The sequence below is a fragment of the Salminus brasiliensis genome, chromosome 13, assembly GCF_030463535.1.
Source record: "Salminus brasiliensis chromosome 13, fSalBra1.hap2, whole genome shotgun sequence".
NCBI classification, from domain to species: domain Eukaryota; kingdom Metazoa; phylum Chordata; class Actinopteri; order Characiformes; family Bryconidae; genus Salminus; species Salminus brasiliensis.
This window is the reverse complement of record NC_132890.1, coordinates 15,807,368-15,812,367: the sequence shown is the minus strand read 5'-3', so window position 1 is coordinate 15,812,367 and position 5,000 is coordinate 15,807,368. Positions and strand designations below refer to the sequence as shown.

The 5,000-nt window shown below is 46.3% G+C and overlaps 3 non-coding genes across 3 annotated transcripts; all 3 read left to right on the top strand.

The window, feature by feature from the left end:
- Positions 1-1,190: 1,190 nt before the first annotated feature.
- On the top strand, positions 1,191-1,309 carry LOC140576316 (5S ribosomal RNA). The gene has a single exon (XR_011981536.1). It is a non-coding gene; the product is annotated as a 5S ribosomal RNA (ribosomal RNA).
- A 1,389-nt stretch (positions 1,310-2,698) lies between these two features.
- LOC140576315 (5S ribosomal RNA) lies at positions 2,699-2,817 on the top strand. The gene has a single exon (XR_011981535.1). It is a non-coding gene; the product is annotated as a 5S ribosomal RNA (ribosomal RNA).
- A 1,389-nt stretch (positions 2,818-4,206) lies between these two features.
- LOC140576313 (5S ribosomal RNA) lies at positions 4,207-4,325 on the top strand. The gene has a single exon (XR_011981533.1). It is a non-coding gene; the product is annotated as a 5S ribosomal RNA (ribosomal RNA).
- The last annotated feature ends 675 nt before the right edge of the window (positions 4,326-5,000 follow it).

The following is a 5,000-nucleotide window of genomic DNA, read 5'->3' as shown; positions in this document are numbered from 1 at the left end:
ATGGCCTGCCATGGGATGGAAACCAATCAGTTGTAGTTTGGCTTAATTATAGCCAGTTGCTCTCAAAACAAAACACTGGAAAATATTCAACAAGAACTCTGTGGAGGGAATGCTGTGGATAAAAGTAACCCAAGCCTGCCAGTAGGGGTCAGTGTACGTTTGAGGAAACTGACAACATGGGGGGGAAAGTCTGTTACAGGATGTCAACGCAGAGCAGAACTACAACCAATCACAATTACAGCTCATGGGTGGGACAAGCCCAATATTTGCTGTTAAAAACAAACAAACAAACAAAAAAACACCTGCTAATTTAGATCACTTACTTAGGTCACATTAAAGCAACACATCACGAAAGGGAGTGAGCCGTGGGGCAATAACAGCACCGTTTCGTCACAGCCGTGATGTTTATTTCACCGTTACACGCAACCTCAAGTCATGGGCCGCCATTCATGGGTCCCCGTTCTCGTTTCGGGGGGCTGATTTCCAGTTGTATTGAGTTTTTTTAAAATTCTCCTCCCAGACCTGCCTGCATCTACAACAGTTGTTCTTTTGTCCCCCTAAAGCTTCACAGAGCTCTTTGAACTTGACATGGCGACGCCACTTCCCTAAGTCAAAAGGCTGGCTGGCCCACTCAGCCCGAGCCTGCTTCACCGGCATCCCTGCGACTCGCAACTCACCTCAGAGCGATGCTTCGCCCGGCGTGCTAGCGTGAGCTTTTTTCTTTTTTTTTTTTTGCCCGGCTTCCATATTGGTAGGAAGTAGCCTCTGCATTTATCCCGTATTCCTGTTGTACCTTAGTATGTGGAATTTAGGGGTGTAAATAAAAGGAGCCAAGACAGTTGAGAAAGATTTGTGATTTTGTAATTGTCCCGTTTCACAAGCCCATTCGACTCATGTGGCTTATGTGACTTTTATGTTGACAAGGCCGAGTCTGGCGGCCGGCGTTAGCCTTTGTTGCTGAATGTTCAAGTGTCAGCCAAAAGAGCAAGTTTTGTTGTTTTATTTTTTTTGTGAAAAGAGAAGGAGGACAGGAGAGAGCAATGAAATGTGTGATTGGTTTGAATGAGCTTGGTGGGGTTGCTTTGGAAGTAAGAAAGGAGGGCGAGTAAATGTGTGTCCCCTGTAGTGTGGAAAAGGCAGCCGTCTTTTGCCGCGTGCTTATAAATAGGCTGAGTGGAAGCAGTGCTCTCGCTTACGGCCATACCACCCTGAGCACGCCCGATCTCGTCTGATCTCGGAAGCTAAGCAGGGTCGGGCCTGGTTAGTACTTGGATGGGAGACCGCCTGGGAATACCAGGTGCTGTAAGCTTTTGCCATCCTCAAGCACTTACATGCACATTCTTTCACTTGCTTTTCTTACTTTTACTCCATCTTACTTTACGCTTTCACAAATCTACAACGCATTACCCTTTCTTTTACATGTACGTCCTTGTGTTACATTTCATACGGTCTTTGGAGTCTTCAGAGTCGAAACATTTCAGCGTCAGATGCCGTTTAAGCCCACCTGCATGGCCTGCCATGGGATGGAAACCAATCAGTTGTAGTTTGGCTTAATTATAGCCAGTTGCTCTCAAAACAAAACACTGGAAAATATTCAACAAGAACTCTGTGGAGGGAATGCTGTGGATAAAAGTAACCCAAGCCTGCCAGTAGGGGTCAGTGTACGTTTGAGGAAACTGACAACATGGGGGGGAAAGTCTGTTACAGGATGTCAACGCAGAGCAGAACTACAACCAATCACAATTACAGCTCATGGGTGGGACAAGCCCAATATTTGCTGTTAAAAACAAACAAACAAACAAAAAAACACCTGCTAATTTAGATCACTTACTTAGGTCACATTAAAGCAACACATCACGAAAGGGAGTGAGCCGTGGGGCAATAACAGCACCGTTTCGTCACAGCCGTGATGTTTATTTCACCGTTACACGCAACCTCAAGTCATGGGCCGCCATTCATGGGTCCCCGTTCTCGTTTCGGGGGGCTGATTTCCAGTTGTATTGAGTTTTTTTAAAATTCTCCTCCCAGACCTGCCTGCATCTACAACAGTTGTTCTTTTGTCCCCCTAAAGCTTCACAGAGCTCTTTGAACTTGACATGGCGACGCCACTTCCCTAAGTCAAAAGGCTGGCTGGCCCACTCAGCCCGAGCCTGCTTCACCGGCATCCCTGCGACTCGCAACTCACCTCAGAGCGATGCTTCGCCCGGCGTGCTAGCGTGAGCTTTTTTCTTTTTTTTTTTTTGCCCGGCTTCCATATTGGTAGGAAGTAGCCTCTGCATTTATCCCGTATTCCTGTTGTACCTTAGTATGTGGAATTTAGGGGTGTAAATAAAAGGAGCCAAGACAGTTGAGAAAGATTTGTGATTTTGTAATTGTCCCGTTTCACAAGCCCATTCGACTCATGTGGCTTATGTGACTTTTATGTTGACAAGGCCGAGTCTGGCGGCCGGCGTTAGCCTTTGTTGCTGAATGTTCAAGTGTCAGCCAAAAGAGCAAGTTTTGTTGTTTTATTTTTTTTGTGAAAAGAGAAGGAGGACAGGAGAGAGCAATGAAATGTGTGATTGGTTTGAATGAGCTTGGTGGGGTTGCTTTGGAAGTAAGAAAGGAGGGCGAGTAAATGTGTGTCCCCTGTAGTGTGGAAAAGGCAGCCGTCTTTTGCCGCGTGCTTATAAATAGGCTGAGTGGAAGCAGTGCTCTCGCTTACGGCCATACCACCCTGAGCACGCCCGATCTCGTCTGATCTCGGAAGCTAAGCAGGGTCGGGCCTGGTTAGTACTTGGATGGGAGACCGCCTGGGAATACCAGGTGCTGTAAGCTTTTGCCATCCTCAAGCACTTACATGCACATTCTTTCACTTGCTTTTCTTACTTTTACTCCATCTTACTTTACGCTTTCACAAATCTACAACGCATTACCCTTTCTTTTACATGTACGTCCTTGTGTTACATTTCATACGGTCTTTGGAGTCTTCAGAGTCGAAACATTTCAGCGTCAGATGCCGTTTAAGCCCACCTGCATGGCCTGCCATGGGATGGAAACCAATCAGTTGTAGTTTGGCTTAATTATAGCCAGTTGCTCTCAAAACAAAACACTGGAAAATATTCAACAAGAACTCTGTGGAGGGAATGCTGTGGATAAAAGTAACCCAAGCCTGCCAGTAGGGGTCAGTGTACGTTTGAGGAAACTGACAACATGGGGGGGAAAGTCTGTTACAGGATGTCAACGCAGAGCAGAACTACAACCAATCACAATTACAGCTCATGGGTGGGACAAGCCCAATATTTGCTGTTAAAAACAAACAAACAAACAAAAAAACACCTGCTAATTTAGATCACTTACTTAGGTCACATTAAAGCAACACATCACGAAAGGGAGTGAGCCGTGGGGCAATAACAGCACCGTTTCGTCACAGCCGTGATGTTTATTTCACCGTTACACGCAACCTCAAGTCATGGGCCGCCATTCATGGGTCCCCGTTCTCGTTTCGGGGGGCTGATTTCCAGTTGTATTGAGTTTTTTTAAAATTCTCCTCCCAGACCTGCCTGCATCTACAACAGTTGTTCTTTTGTCCCCCTAAAGCTTCACAGAGCTCTTTGAACTTGACATGGCGACGCCACTTCCCTAAGTCAAAAGGCTGGCTGGCCCACTCAGCCCGAGCCTGCTTCACCGGCATCCCTGCGACTCGCAACTCACCTCAGAGCGATGCTTCGCCCGGCGTGCTAGCGTGAGCTTTTTTCTTTTTTTTTTTTTGCCCGGCTTCCATATTGGTAGGAAGTAGCCTCTGCATTTATCCCGTATTCCTGTTGTACCTTAGTATGTGGAATTTAGGGGTGTAAATAAAAGGAGCCAAGACAGTTGAGAAAGATTTGTGATTTTGTAATTGTCCCGTTTCACAAGCCCATTCGACTCATGTGGCTTATGTGACTTTTATGTTGACAAGGCCGAGTCTGGCGGCCGGCGTTAGCCTTTGTTGCTGAATGTTCAAGTGTCAGCCAAAAGAGCAAGTTTTGTTGTTTTATTTTTTTTGTGAAAAGAGAAGGAGGACAGGAGAGAGCAATGAAATGTGTGATTGGTTTGAATGAGCTTGGTGGGGTTGCTTTGGAAGTAAGAAAGGAGGGCGAGTAAATGTGTGTCCCCTGTAGTGTGGAAAAGGCAGCCGTCTTTTGCCGCATGCTTATAAATAGGCTGAGTGGAAGCAGTGCTTTCGCTTACGGCCATACCACCCTGAGCACGCCCGATCTCGTCTGATCTCGGAAGCTAAGCAGGGTCGGGCCTGGTTAGTACTTGGATGGGAGACCGCCTGGGAATACCAGGTGCTGTAAGCTTTTGCCATCCTCAAGCACTTACATGCACATTCTTTCACTTGCTTTTCTTACTTTTACTCCATCTTACTTTACGCTTTCACAAATCTACAACGCATTACCCTTTCTTTTACATGTACGTCCTTGTGTTACATTTCATACGGTCTTTGGAGTCTTCAGAGTCGAAACATTTCAGCGTCAGATGCCGTTTAAGCCCACCTGCATGGCCTGCCATGGGATGGAAACCAATCAGTTGTAGTTTGGCTTAATTATAGCCAGTTGCTCTCAAAACAAAACACTGGAAAATATTCAACAAGAACTCTGTGGAGGGAATGCTGTGGATAAAAGTAACCCAAGCCTGCCAGTAGGGGTCAGTGTACGTTTGAGGAAACTGACAACATGGGGGGGAAAGTCTGTTACAGGATGTCAACGCAGAGCAGAACTACAACCAATCACAATTACAGCTCATGGGTGGGACAAGCCCAATATTTGCTGTTAAAAACAAACAAACAAACAAAAAAACACCTGCTAATTTAGATCACTTACTTAGGTCACATTAAAGCAACACATCACGAAAGGGAGTGAGCCGTGGGGCAATAACAGCACCGTTTCGTCACAGCCGTGATGTTTATTTCACCGTTACACGCAACCTCAAGTCATGGGCCGCCATTCATGGGTCCCCGTTCTCGTTTCGGGGGG